Here is a 16,314-nt window from a genome sequence, read left to right as displayed (position 1 = left end):
CCCAGGAAGTTGGCTGAGGAAGCCTGAAGAGGAGAACTCACTGAATCCAAGCATGGAGGTCATTTTTATACACAAAAAGTTAGGAAACAAATGAAATAGGAAGAAGAGGGAAACTTGGTTATATTTTATTTTCAGATAGCTGCATATTTTTGTCAAAACTTAGATCACAAGTGAGAGCTACCTCACAATATGACCAGCTTGGTAAAATGAAAAGCCAAGGGAAAGCCGAATATATTACAAAAGTCATAGCTTGGAAAAAAATATTGCTACAATGCCAAATTTGAAATATACAGAACAATTAAAACTGCTACTTAATTTTATCGAACTAGTCATAATGTATAGTGGTACAAATTAAAAATGTTAGATGTAGTGTTAAATTGATTATTGACTTAAAAATCAAAAGGTGCAGAATGACATTTAATTTTATAATCACAATTATTGTATACAAAGGTAGTTTTCGGAATCATTTATATTTTAGATTTTGAAAATTGAACAAAATATTGAAAATGTCTATGCCATCTACAGAGAGAGAGAGAGAGAGAGAGAGTATTTTCTTTGGAGTTTCTCTTTAAAATCTTTTCCCCAAAATAATATACATAATGCTTTTGCTCTTTATAATATATTCTTAGCTCAGCAAGATACAGATGAGAGAGAGATAGAGAAAAGTTCATTTGATTAAATCATGGTGTTTCTTTCTGAAGTAAGACTTATTTGGAAATGTTAATCTAGTTTAAAAAGATTTCAATGCATTTACTCATGTTTTAAATATGGGCCACAAATTATTTTCTAGTACATCTTCAATAATTCTTTTTAATGATTTTGGTTTTTAATTTTAAAAATCAAGTAAGGGTGCATGTAAAGAAATGTTTTAGATATATATTAATATTTTTACATATTTTAAGACTGTGAGGATAGAGGCAATATATAATGATTCTACAGACATGTCTATTGTTTTAAATTAGAATTCCACATTGGTGTAAACAGTGATAAAAAGAAAGGGTTTCTATAGTGGTCTTTTTTCCCCCTAATATCATTGACCTAAGAATTTCTACTCCTTCATTGGTATATTAAGAGTTATTAACTTTTTAAGTCCTTTTCTTTTCTGATATATATTTTTTAGGCGAGGCAATCCTTGTTTGACCTCACAGATTGCAAGGACCTTGCCAACTTACAATCCCTTATTTTTTATTTATTTTTATTTATTTTTTACACCTACAGCACCTGGTCTTCCTAGGTGGTCTCCCATCCAAGTACTAACCAGGCCCAACCCTGCTTAGCTTCTGAGATCAGACGGGATCAGGCTTGTTCAGGGCGGCATGGCCATAGACTTCTGATATTTTTTAAATGTGTAATTATTATCTTCATATTCAGTTCAGAAGTCAGTTATACTCTGAAACGTGTTCTGGAAAACGAAGTTTCAATTCAACAGTAAAATGAAAAAAAACATTTAAAGAACAGATTCTGTTTCGTTTTTTTTTTTTTTTTTTTCTGTTTTCCCATTTTACCCCTCAAGGATACTTGATATAAGTTTTGTGTAGGATCTAAAAACCAATTCTTTGGAAACTTACTTTGTCTTCAGGGACCATCTGGATGCCGTTTGAGAAAAATCCATCAAAATGGAAATGTTATTTGGTAATAAGCAAATAATCTACTATACTCTCCAAATAACTTCAGTGTAGACCAGAAAGGAAAGCAAACTTTTATAGAAAAATACATGTTATCAAAGATATAACCATTAAATTATATAATTATTTCTAAGACAGACAAAGAAAGAAAGATATGCTATTCAGAGCAAATTTTGGAAAAGAATCAAGAACTTTCATGTCTAAATATGAGGGAGTAGCTTGCAGCAGAAGTATATCCTTCATAAGAACAAACATAAAACTTCTAAAACATTTTTAAAAATCAGTTTGATGCATTAAAAAAGAACGAACATTGGATGGACTTGAGAAGCCCAAATTCATGAGTCAGTGGAAAAGCAATAAGATAATTCTGACTTTCCATCATATTTTCCTTTAATGCATCGCTAATTGTCAAGTTGGTTCAGATTCCAGAGAATGAGAAACTGAACACAAAAGACAGACCAAAAGTGAGAAGCAAAGTAGAGCTTTCAGCAGTTTTATAATGCTGTGGAAGCAATAAAATGTAATTCAGAAATTGTCAAAAAGATGAGACTCTGATAAACATTCTAGATTTTTAATTTAGAAGCCCTGAGGAGCTCCAGTTTAGGGATAAGGGAGAAACAAAAATAAACCGTTTCTTACAAAAACTGAAACATGGCCTTGAATAAGCTCAATCCTTTTTTGCACAAAGGTAGTTTATCTATTTTCTAATTGCCTGTCTAAACCAAAACTAAGTTCTCAACTAAAACATATTTACTAAGCATTCCAAGAGACAGGGTTAAGACAGCATCAGACTGTCTTCTAAAAAAGAGACTTGCAGGTGGCTGGGATATGGGTATGTGAGATGTGGGTTTTAAATATCCTGTCGAGAGTTTAACTAAGCTACTCCATGGTATTGCTTGCTTAGGCATTAATTTGTTTGGCTAAGCAGCCTATGTGTAGCCTTAAACTGATATTAGCCAGCTTATTTAACTACATGCTCGAGATATCAGTCCATAGAGTCACAAGCAAATTTAAGTTTCTGATATAGCTTCCCCAATAGCCTTTGTGATCAGCAGTCTCCTGTAACCCCCAGGGCCTTCTCCTGTGTGTTTCTTAGATAAGAACCCCTGAAGCTTATCGAAATCCTGCCCTTTTGGTCTTAATTAACTCAATCCAGCCTTAGCCTGAGAACATGAAACTCTCCACCTAAGGGTCCTAATAAAGACATGTGCCCAGGTCCTGTCCTGGTCCTCTACCTGCACCCCGCTTTGACCTCCTTGCATGGCCCCTTAAGGCATGCCTTTTTCTAGGACTTGTGAGAAATAAACTCTATTTCAATTGTTCTTGTGGTCTTTTGTTGTACCAGGCTCATCATCTGGCACACTATGCTCCACTTAACAAATATTAATTTAACAAAGGCACAACATATACTATGACTAAATATGTGTGAAAAATCAGGAAAACGTTGAGTAATTTCAATAGAGAACAAAATCTTTTTTTAACCTGAATTAGAATTCTAGAACTAAAAAATAATATATCAACTGAAATTATGAACAAAATTGATGAATTTAACAATAAATCAGATACTTCTAAGAGGAGAATTAGTAAAGAGAAATATAACTCAATGGAAAATACTCAGATAAAAGCACACAGAGAAAATAAAAAAGAAAGATATAAAGAGGATGAAAGATATTGTACAAGATAAAAAAAATCTAGAATACGTGCAACTGAAACTCCAAAAAGCAGTGAAATAACACATTTTCATGCAAATAAAAAACTGAGAAAAATCAACCCTGAAAACCCTGAGTGAAAGGAATCCTTAAGAAAATAGAATAATGATCCTAGAAACATGTATGGAAATACAAAGGAATGAAACAAAATGAAATAGTAAATATCCATACATACGGCCAGTATAAAAAATAATTAAATATATCTTGAAGTTTAAAAATATGTAGAAATAAAACGCATAAAAACATTAACAAAACATAGAAACAGACAATAATAATTAAAGGTAAATGTAGTTAATGGGCGTAATTACATTTTTCTGGAGGTGTGTAAAGCATTAATGTAGACTCTTCTAAATCAGATATTTTGTAAACATTAAAAAATCTTTAAAAAAGGTAAAAGAGGATAAAATTAATAAGCAACAAAGGAGAAATCATGAGAGAAATTAGAAAATATTTTTAAACACGTGATAAAATATACACATATGTACATGTTATATGTTGTAATATATGACTCTGGTGGTTCTCAATGAACTATTCTTACAGGTATTCACACCCTGTTTAACTCTCTCCCCTTAAATCTGGTCCAGTCCTGTTACTTATTAAAAATTATTTCAAAAAGATATAAGAAAGGAATATAAAACCAGTGGAACAACAACAGAAAAATGCAAGATGGTAGAATGAAATGCAAAGACACTAATAATAAAGTTAAATGTAAATGGACTAACTGCATCAATTAGAAGACAAGAAAGTAAAACTGGATAAAAAATTAAAACCCATTATGCGATGCTTATAAGAAATGTATACACATCTATTAAAGATACTGAAAAGTTAAAATAAATGTTTGCAAAAGTCATTCCATATATCAAATAAAAGAACTCAATTATAGTTAATATAATATCAGATAAAGTAGATTTTAAGGCAAAAACAATTACTAGAAGTAAGACATTTTGAATGATTAAATTATTATCCTCCTGCCCTGCCCCCAGGAAATAAAACATTTTTTTCTTTCTTTTTTTAAATTAATTCATTATTTTTTTTTTTTATGGAGAAACTAGTTAACGAAATCCAATAAGTTTCATCTGTACACTTTAACAGTAAGGCATATATATATATTTACACTGTGTGTTCACCTCCCATAGTTAGATTTCTTTCTGTCAGCACATATTTGACCCCGTTTACTCTGTCTACTTTCCCCCTTCCCCTAATCCCCTCCCCTCTGGTAATTACTAGTATATAGTTCATGTCCATGAGTCTCTGTTTGTCCTGTTCATTTGTTGCTTTCTAAATTTGAATGTACCTAATAGCAAATCTCCATATATTTAAAGAGAAGCAGACAAATCAGAGATGTTTCAAAATTTTAATCTATGTCTTATAATATCAGATAGAACAAGCAGACAAATATTGATGATGATCTAGAAAATTTAAATAACAGGATAAAAATAAGAAAATAACTGACATTAAAACATCCTAACAAATTCAGAGTGCATTTTTTTTTTCATTTGGCACATGGAACATTGGCCAAAATTGACCATATATTTTTCCATAAAGCAATACACAATAAATTTCAAAGAAATAAATTTTACCAAATATGGACTTAACCTATAAACCTGTGAAAATTACCAAAATTAGTGTGTGTGCCTCATATATCGAGAATGACTTACAAAAGATATTAGAAAAAAAATTAATTGGTAAAACTAATAGAAACAAACAGAAAGCACAATATATCAAAGCTAGTAGAATTCAGCTAAAATATGTATTGTAGTTGGTTAATTTGGTGACTCCAAAGAACCACTCCTATTGTTATTAATACACTGCTGAAATCCCTTCCCATTTAACTGTTAATAGGTCTGTTACTTGCTTTAATATGAATGAGGCAGAAGTGACCCTCTGTTGGTTCAATGCCTAAGCCCTACCAAGTCTTGTTGGGGGTTCGAGTGCTTTGGGAGTCTGATCTACAATAAATACAAGAAGACTGAAAATATCATTGAAATTACCACTTGGAGAGACCTTGTAGAGAGACCAGGTGGAGAGGGAAATGTCCTAAGATGGTTTGGAGAAAGATACAGAGGGACACAGCCTTCCTGCATCTAAGCTGATCATGGATTTCCTTGCCATGGTCTTGGAAAAAAATTTCCAGCCCAGTTAATGCCCCGGATGACTTACTTCATTATATAGAGTTTACTATTTATTTAAAGGTAGCAAATTGTGGGATGATTTGATATACAAAAATATGCAATAGATACAATCAACAAATAAACAATAGGGAAAATCAAAAACCAAAAGTTAGTTTCTAAAGACATAAATACAATTGATAAATACCTACAAGATGATAAATAATAAAAGACATAAATTACAATTATCAAGAATTAAAAAGAGAACGTCATAGCATATTTTATATTTTGATTTGTATACTTTTTTCTATTTTTATTAAATTTGATAAAAATTAAACTAAAATCCATTAATTCCTAGTTCAAGTGATATCCATGATCTATATAATTCATTTAAAATAATATCTAGATATTAACTTAGTATTAGTAAAATGTATTAACTAATGCTTTCTCTTCTTGTATTGCAGCCAGAGAACTTCGAAGTCTCATCTCTTAACAGGTTTTTTGCTCTTTCTGTTTCAGGTGGCCTGCTCTATGGTGAGCAACTGATTTCTCTGTGAATTAACAGTCTTTAAGCAAATTTCTTAAGTAGACTGTTTATATCTAAGACATGTGTCAAGATGCCAAAATCTGTCTCCTTGCATCTTTTCTGTGTATCGTTGTCTAAAAATAGTTCATACTGTGGGGACAGCAAGTTTCCTTCCATCATTGTCACATGTGCATCTTTGCCTTAAGTAATAACCAATAAAACCCTAGATTGACTATGTAGTTCACTCATTGGGCAAGTGTTTTATCTTCTACTGTGTTTCCATTTATATACATTTTTCATCACTTCTTGAAGCTACATTTATTAACCTAACTTATATAACAGGGAACTCTGTGAAGATCTCAGGTTCTGTGAAACTAAACTGCCACTGACATCTATTTTTTAAACTCAGTTCTGCTTACAACATATTATACTTTTCAAATAAATCAACAGTACTGTTTTTTCCATACCATCTCATTCAATTTCCAAAAGTAGAACTTGTTATCTTTTGGAAGTTCTTAAAGATCATAATAATAATAATTTGTCTGTTTCCCAATAATTTATGCACTTAACAGAAAGTTTTCATAGGGATGTTTCATGTGAGTAGTTACTGCTTCTAAAAATGTAAACAATCTTTATGCTTGTGATACTGCCCATCCAAATGCTTTTTCTTGTTTTTCCACAATAATTTGGAGTGTTGCATTGCAAACTGCAAACATGTTTCCTTTTTTTGTGTGTATGAGCTAAAATCTACATAAGAATATTTTGCATTTTGATAAATGCTAGTTTGCAAAAGAAGGCTTCAAAATAAAATTCAAAAGCATTCTCAATTTTTCTCCTTTCAAAAACCTAGCCAGACAGATTGTTTCACTTGATAATGTTTAACTTACAATGCATGTATTAGTGTCAATTTATATTAGCCTACTCTTTATAGTTTGTTAAATAAATTCATACACATTTCATTTGTTTATAGAGCTTTGCGAAGGTTTGATGGTTCTTTTGTTTTCCCTTCTATACAATATGGCTCATCTTGCAGCTTTTCTAATATTAGAGATAAATTATTAGAAAGTGGAGTTAAATGAATTGCTCAAGATGAAAGCCTACTTACAGGTAGTAAAAAGTAGGTCTTATTCAATGTTTACTGGGTTTTCTTACATGAAACATACTACAAGATAAGTCAAAACTTCTTAAGCCACCTGAAGCATTACACAGTAGTTTCTTCCCTGCATGTCAGCTTTAGTCTTTGCTTAATCACATTCGATTTAACGAGATGGACGTGCCAATAAACCTACATAATATAAACCTACATAAAATATCCCCAATTCCTCTATCTTTGTATATTTTATCTTACTTCATTTCAATTCATTTTGTTTTATGTTTTGCCCATCTACAATATCAAGGGCACTTTATGTATTTTTTTTTTGAAGCTTTCCAAAATTATCCAAGCATTATACTTTCTTTATTCTGAATGTAGAGACCTTGTCACCATACGACTTAGCTGACAAAGACGCACTGTCTTTTACTGCTTTCTTATAGTCTTACTTACTTGACTTTTTTGGTTATTATTTTTAAAATCTCTTCTTTTTCCTCCAAACAAGTCTGAAACCATAGCTTTTACTTTCTTTATAGAAAGGAAAGTAGAAAGTATTTTATTTAAACTATAAACGACACTGTATGTGCTTTAAGAAAATTCTAGTCATGACTAATTTCTTTCTAAGCAGGAAACAGGAATACAGAGTACGAATATGCAATTAGTGGTAGAAATGCAGAAGGAAGAGTTGTTGAATATGTGATGATCTATGTAAGATTTCTCTAGAGAGCATCAAGAGATTTGCACTGATGATTAGAAGTTTGTTTTTTTTTATTTAAATTTATCTTTCAAATAATTTCTTGAATTTAGTTATGAGAGATCTGATGACTTTTTAAAAAACTTTCATTCTTCAAAACTCTACTTGAAATTATAAGATAAAAGAATTGAGGATCATGTTCATTCATTTCTTGTGTGTATATTGGTGTGTGAGAATAAGACAGTATAACTAACTGTTACCCCCAAACCCTTTTCCTACTTAATTCCCATGTGACTGTTAACATGAGCCAAAAATCATCTTTCGATATGCAGGACTAGATAATTTAAAAACTGTAAGTGCCTCTTCAGTCTTCCTGAAATATATGCCTATTATAACCATTTTTACCAATGAGAATACTGAGGCACACAGAGGTCACACAACTAGCAAGTAAAGTAGTCAAGGCGTTTTGAACTCACAGTTTGGGGACATAGCCCTCTGGGAAAGTAATTACAATAGTACTTGGAAGCAAACAGCAAAGTTTTAAAATATATCAAAATCCTTTACTAATTAATAAAATTTGGGCAGTGAAATATGGGCAGCAGATTAATGGTTACCACAAGGAAGAGGAGAGGAAAGTAGATAGGGGTAAAAGAGGTCAAATATTTGGTGATGAAAGGAAATTTAACTTTGAGAGGTGAACACACAATACAATTTATATATGGTGTATTGTTGAATTGTACACTTGAAACTTATTTAATTTTACTAACCAATGTCACTCCAATAATTTCCATAAAAAAATAAAATGCAAGCTAATTTTATTTTTTCTGATATCATGAAAGCTTTCGATTTGGATTATCTCAATCCAAAATGATCAGAAATATATTTTCTATTAAGTGACCGTTTGTAAAATTAAAAGAGTGCTCTTAATGAAAAAAGCTAGGAACACTCTCTTAGATCATAAACATGAAAAATCAATTAAATCAATTTTTCATAAACAGCCTTTCAGAACTCGGCTTCCGCAGTCCCTATCCAGCCTGTTCATTACACTAAGGACCAGGGTTACGTCTGTGGATGACTGAAGTTCTGACTGATGTTACTGGGTACTAATTAATACCTCATCCTGTGAGGTAGAGCCTTGGTAAAATCATAATTCTAAAGCTAATTTTACAGAAAGGCTTGTCCCATGTCAACAGATGCTGCACCACTGCCAGTATGAAGGGCTATATTGTACAATGCAAAGGGTTATTCTAGGCATGTTAGACACTGCACAAATCAATTAGCAGTCTTTACCACAGATGATTTAATTCACTGTATATTTCTGTAGCATATAGATGGAGCTTGTAATTATGTGTTTATTTGGGTTTTGTTTGTTTGTTTATTCATTAGTCTTTATTTAGTTGTCAACTCCATGAGAGAAGGCACTCTGGCTGTCTCCCATTGCCAGCGTGTCACAAACACCTGGCATGAGAGCTAGCCAGTAATAGATAATGAATGAATGAGTGATCCAGACAGATCTAAAACAAGTATGTCATATCATCTGTTTGACCTTGGCCAAGTTATTCATCTTCTTTGAATCTCAATTTCTTAATTTGTGAAATATTAAGCTCTTTGTTTTATTTTACGTATTACATGAGGTGGTGTATATAAAAGTTAGAGTAAGCACTTGATAAGTAATAGCTATCATTGGATTTTTTTTAAAAGTTTGATATCTAAAAGGAGCACTAAAGAATCTGGAGGAGATAATGATAAACAGCGAAGACACTTAAGGGCTCACAAAGAATACTCAGTGTCTCACCAAGAGGTAAAACTAAGAACTCTGGCTAAGAACTTAATGTTAAAAGTAATGTAACTTATATATGCTGAGAAGTTAAACCATAATATTCAATTTGAAAAGGCTTACTGAGAATTTTTGTAAAATAAAAGTCAACATACAGGATGGTGATTTCAATATTTACGAAGCTAATAGTTGCACATAGAGACTAGAACAAGGATGGCATTTTAAATTCCAAGACCATAAGATCAGGATAAATGACTTGATGTACATAAAAAAACTTTAATGCAAATATGTACAATGTAGAGGTAGGAGTTTTATTTTCTCTACACATATAACATTATATATTCAGTATCAGGTTTCTGCTGTACACTGTGTTGAAACACCAGATATAGAAGACAAACATTATCCATCCTTCCAGCTTTTGAGTATTTTCTTAGATATATGGTTTAGAGGGTTACTCCATGCCTCTAGAACTATTCGCCCATTTTTAACTTTTGATTAATCTCATGATGACCAATGATGACCCTATCCCTTCCCATTAAGCTCTAGCATGCTTTTATGGTAATTAGTTACTTGACTTTCTTTTTGTTTTATCACCCCAAAATACTTCTCTAAATGTTTGCCTGTTTTGAACTTTGCATAAATAGAATCATGCGGTATATTTCTTATGCTTTCTTTTACTAAAAGAAAAGAAGGAAAATTAGACCACCTTATAATAATAAAGAGCATCACTACAAGGATAAAAATGCAAGTCAAGCAATGGGAAAAGAGAGAGAAAAATAAAGAAAAATGATGGGGGCTGATCCCACTGTACTTAGAACACATATCTAGCAACTAAAGCAGATGTTCTTCTTTTAGAGATTGGGCTCCTCCTGATTCCTGTTGCTACTGCTGTCAATGATACTATGGGACTGCCTGGGACCTGAGGTAGTGGAAGGATAATAGGAGAAAAAGGGTCCCCACTTTCTCTGAGCATTATAAATGCTCCTACTTATTCCTTGAGTCAGAACTAGAGGGCTTCTCCCTGAGCCTTCTTTGTATGCACTCAGTACCTAGTTTTGCACTGGCCATAAATACTGTAGGAAAACAGCAGCAGTCTCACCATCAGGTCAATGGTGTTTTAAATTTTGGTCTTGCTCCTCAATCTACCTGGCATTTAATTACTTTTCAGGATCCTCAAAAGCTGCTCCATGTATTTTGTACAGGTTTTATAGCAAGAGGAAATCTGTGAAGTCTGTTCCTTGAACAATGTGCAGCTGCCCATGCCTCTGCTAAGTTTTCTTTTTCTTTTTTTCTTATTTTGCTTTTAAGCCTGACTCCCTAAAGGTCATGTTTAAGTCCACACAGCTTATTTTTCAGCCAAAGATTGGTAGAAATTGGGCTCAAATACTACATGCCAGGAATGCTTCCAATAACTGCTGAAGCATCTGTGTGTGGGTCAGGGAGCACATGAAAAATTGAGGCATTTTTAAATCTGCTTTTTAGTTCAGCTGGGCTCTCTGGCATCTCCTTGGGGCATCGCAGTCCCCTTCTCCCAGGGATGTGTGAGTGATTGGTGCATGTACAGTTTATGTAGCACACCCACACAGCCTATGGTTGACTTGTGATATGCGACTGTCTCACCTTTCTGTTCTTCCTCACGAGTGCAATGGTTTCTTACTTGCTTCAAACAGGCCTATGATCTCACAATAGAAGTCCTCATCCCTCCTTGTTCCCTTGTCATGGATATTGACATTTCAAATGGCATAATCCAAATCAAGTGTGCCCTACTGGTGGCAAAGCTTATATCCACAGCAGACCAAACTGGAAAAGTGAGAAAAGCTGTGGGCAAAAGCGCCTTGCACTACATTGTTCTTACCTGAGATTTAATAATTTTCATGAATAAATAATTCCCACTTGATTGTCTACCTTTGATTAAATTTCAGAGCAATAAAATAGTTGCATTTTCCAATTTTGTCTACCCTTATAATTGTCGGCCTCCTCATTCTACCATATTGGAAGCTAACTTCATATATATATGATATATAATGCCTATGTGCAAAAATAAATTGTATTACCATGCAAACATTAAACAACCAAAAACTACATTTTGAAAATATGATACAGTTTTAATAGCATCAATGATCATCAGAAACCTAGAAATATCTCTAACAGACCTGAAAGATCTCTACAATGAGGATTAGAAAACATTCAGACACAAATAAATGGAGACATAACATGTGCCTATGTTGGAAGACACAATTTGGTAAAATTTTCAATTTTACACAAATAGATTTGTTGGTTAAATAGTTCCAAGAAAAATACCAGCGTGTGTGTGTGTGTGTGTGTGTGTGTGTGTGTGTGTGTACACATGGACAAGGTGTTTCAGAGAATAGAAATTTTGGAAAAAAAAAGAAAAGATGGAGGAATTACATTACTAGATGTAAAGATCTATTTAAAAGCTTTAGTAATTAAAATAATGTAATGTTGGAGTAGGAAAAGACAAATAAACCAATGTTACAAAATAGAGAATCCAGAAACAGCAATCTAAGCATACCATAAACTGATGTGCAACAAATTTGATAATCCAAAGCGGTGAGAAAAAAATATCCTCTCAGTAAGCAGTGTTAGCTCAAAAAGATACCCACATAAAAATAAAAATAAAATTTACCCTACTTCACATTATAGACAGAAATACTAGAATAAGTGTGTGTCTAAATGTAAATACAAAACGATAAAGTTTTTGGAAGAAAACACGGAGAATAAAAGCAGAAGAAAAGATTATTGTTCTTCTATATATACTATGTACGTAATATATTCAAGAAGAAAACAGGAAGGATATCTTTATCTGTTGAAATCCACAGATATTTTTTAATCAGGACATAAAAAGTATTAGTTATAGAGGGCTGATATATTAGATTTATTAAGGATAAGAAATTCTCGTCTGCAAATAACACCATTAATCCGGTAAAAAGGCAAGACACAGCATTGAATAAGGTAGGTGTTTTATGCAATATCTAGAATGTACAAAGATCTCACAAAAATTATTAAGAAAAAATACTGTCCAAGGAAAAAGGTGACGAAATACTTCATAGGCCCTTTACAAAGGCAAGAATTCCAATGATCAATAAACATGGGAAAAGGTACTCAACATAATTATTTTATAGATAAGTGCAAATTTAAACATATTGAGATACTAAAACATAGCAGCAGAAAGACCAAAACATAAAAGACAAAACACAAATAAAAAAGAGAGAGAAGGAAGAAGAGAGGATGGGGGAGAAAAAGAAAGGGAGAGGGCAAGAAAGAAGGAGAGGGAGAAGAATGAAAATTTGTGGTTGGGGAGAGGAAGAAATAAGTAGAGAAAAGGGAGAAAAAATGAGAGAAAACAACAGAAAGAACACAATAAAAGTAGAGAAGAATTTGGATGAGGAAATCAGATATTACATATATTTCTGGTAAAAGTATAAATTAGTGATCTTATTTTGGAAAACCATTTGGCAGTATCTACCACATCTAAACATGCATGATAATATACTCAACAAATCCACTCCTAGGTATATATTACCCAATAGAAATGCAAATATATGCTCATCAAAATACATTACACAAATATTTATATTCTTGGTATTCACACTCAGAAAAAAACTAAAAATTACTTATCAATCAAAAATTGAATATATAAATATGTTTTTGTTTTGTTCAGGTTAACGTTATAATAATGAGAATGAAGAAACCAGAACTACTTAAAGAATTATGGCTATACCTCAAAAACATAATACAAAAAAAGGCAGACATCAAGATGTCATATTGTATATTTATATAAATTTCAAAATCAGAAAAAACTAATGCATAGAAAATAATTCACGATTGTGGTTACTCACGAATGAAAAGTGGCATCATTTTCTGATGATGTTCTATTTCTCGAATTGGGTGTCAGTTACCCAGATGTGCTCAGTTTGCGAAAATTCATTGAGCTGTTTATTTGTGATCTTTTCAAGTTTCTGTATATCTGTATATTTCAATAAAATGTTTATGGAAATAACTTTATTTTGATTTTTTAAATGCAAATTACAGTGGATTGCAGACTATTCCTGCAAAAATATCATTTTCATTCACTTCCTTTGATTATGAGTAGAAGAAAAATGACGAAGCTATAGTCAATGATTAATAATCGTGATACACATTCCTCTCTATGGCAAAGCTCCTAATCTGTTTAACAAGAATAGTGGGTCACAATAACATATAGATATTATTAATATATGGCTATTATTGTTCCATAGGCCAAAAATGAAAAAAAAAAAAGTGGTCAGAAATTCTGTTTTATACAACCTAGCAGGGCAAAACACTTTCTACTTAGTCATTCTTTTTTGTTAATTTTATTATAAGTACACTTGTATCTTTAAGTAGGTAGGATTGTGATCAGTACAGTATCCAATCTAGTCTGATGATTAAAGAGTGATGATTAATGTGTGACTAGGGAGCAGGGAGACAGTTATTTTAGTTTTATATCCCTACTTGAAATACTAGAGCTGACTAATAAATATATTTATGACTTTCAGGGAAACTAGGGTTATCATCAAGAGAGGGGGGAGATATAAATGTGGAATGGAGAAAGGGGAAGAGAGCCCTGTAATATTAGGTTTAAATGGAAGTATAAGAATGAATTCTTGATTTAAAAAAAAGAATCCAATGAAATGGCCAAGAAGCATGTGCTGCACCAGCAGCTATGAGCAGCAAACTTAGGGGTCAGATTTGGGTTCTAACAACCATTTTTCTCTAAAATAAACCAGCAATTTCAGAGAATTAGCTGATTTCAGAACTAGATTAAAATACAAGGTGTGCTCAAAACATCTTATTTCCAAAAGCCAAAATTTAAGTGGAGGAAGCTTCCCAAAGACCCCAGTGGCAACCAACCACTGGCCACCTTGGGACACTTTGAGCATCATAAAGTGTAACAATGGTAATATGTTTTAACACACTGAACTAAAAAAAGAAGAATGAAAAAGGAGACCATACCGATATACAAAAGTAAATGGCAGAGGATGGCAAAAGAAAATTTTTCTTCAGAAAAGAATGCTAGCTCAAAAATGTAGAAAGAATGATAAAATAGAAAATAATTATTTTGCAACCGCTAATGGAGTAGTAATGAATATAAGCGTATATACAAGTAGCTGTTAGTAAGAAAGAAACAGGATATTAATATAATTCCCAAGTATCACTCCACAGATTCCTTATTAATTACAAAGGCGAGAAAGAGACTTGACAAAAAAATATCTTACAAGTAATCACAGCATCAACCACAATAGAAGAAACTGAAACTCTGTTTGACCTGATGTGACACAATAAAAAGTGCACACATAACTTATGCAGTTTTCCTTTCTTAAAAAAATTATGATAACAGTTTAATTTCAAAAACTAACAGAATATGATAATAAATCCCTATACCCATCACCCAGTTTCAACAATTATCAATTGTTGATAATTGTTCTTCAGTCAGAACTTTTCTCTAATTGACGTCTTTTATTTAGCCATCATTTATTAGGTAGTTTTGACACTTTCTTCAATTCTTTTCCTTAAGTTAGTAAACTCTTATTTCATAGTTTCCCATTTCTATTGTGACTATTTAAATTTCTAATTTCAATTATTCTTTCATAGCTGCAAATTCTTGTAAATATTTCATACAAATTGCAGGGTTGTGTTACAGTTTTGCTCTCATGTGATTATTTTAGGAAGCTATATTATCATTTTTAATTCACATTACCCATTTTCACTTTATACTTGCTTTGTATGACTATTGCCCAATATTTCCTTTTCATTAAACAGTGTTTGGATTTTCCTGCACCAGTGAAACAGGTGATTACTTGAAGACAGGGAAAAGGTTTGAGTGGCTTACAGGGTTTCTAGCTTTAAATGTGCTGTTTTGATGGCACAGTAAAGTGTACTTGAAAAGTGTACATTTGGACAGATGCCACTTTTTTTCTTTTTTTGGCAGAGCTGCAGTAGCCCCTTGATCTTGTATTTGTTTGTTTTGTTTTTGTAGGACCTTTTCTTTCCCTCATTTATTTCTATTTTACCCTTTACCATCTAGCCTTCATGGGATACCTTAGCAGTAGTGCTTTTCAAAAGCTGCCATTTATGCACTTTCAAGCTCCTTCTATTTAGATTTTCTGGAAACAAGTACTGTTTCGTTAGGTGTGTCTCCATTTCAGATAGGACACTCTCCTTCTGGAGATGATTTTATTTGTTTTCCAGCATTGCTGGCCCTGACTGCCATCTCCTCTTTTCCACATAGTCTTCTCATGACTCTGCACTTATGAGACGAGCTTCACTGCTGGTTCTGTTAATGGCGATAGTTTCTTTCCCTTTTAAGTGTACAGTAAAATGCATTATATTCTCTATTTCCTAAATATTCTCTAGTTTTTAATCATTGGTAGTTTTATTTGCTCTCTGAAGTTTTCTTGGTTTTCAGAAACTAGGTAGTAAGTTTTTAAAAAAATAGCTAAATAAATCTTTAATATTTCTAATTGCATATGTACAGAAACTGCACAAACACACAATCTTAGAACATTGATTACTTTCTCCATACATTATTCCTAGCATAAAATAGAAGCCCTCTGTATGTACACTGTATGAAGACTTTCTAATAAATAAATGAATACTTGAGTGTGTTTAATGTGCAAAACACTCTGAGTGCACAATTTGCCTCATACTAGGCAAATATAGTGTGTAAAGGGATCCATATTCAGATTAATGAGCAGATTTCAATCATGATATCTCCCAGAAATATCTTTATAAGAGTGTCATGT

The 16,314-nt window shown here is 32.4% G+C and overlaps 1 non-coding gene across 1 annotated transcript; it reads right to left on the bottom strand.

Annotated features, from left to right (window-relative positions):
* Positions 1-1,209: 1,209 nt before the first annotated feature.
* Positions 1,210-1,328, bottom strand: LOC111746409. Its single transcript, XR_002783088.1, has one exon. It is a non-coding gene; the product is annotated as a 5S ribosomal RNA (ribosomal RNA).
* Between the last annotated feature and the right edge of the window lie 14,986 nt (positions 1,329-16,314).

Source organism: Pteropus vampyrus, unplaced genomic scaffold (assembly GCF_000151845.1).
Source record: "Pteropus vampyrus isolate Shadow unplaced genomic scaffold, Pvam_2.0 Scaffold186, whole genome shotgun sequence".
NCBI classification, from domain to species: domain Eukaryota; kingdom Metazoa; phylum Chordata; class Mammalia; order Chiroptera; family Pteropodidae; genus Pteropus; species Pteropus vampyrus.
This window is presented reverse-complemented; position numbering and strand designations above follow the sequence as displayed.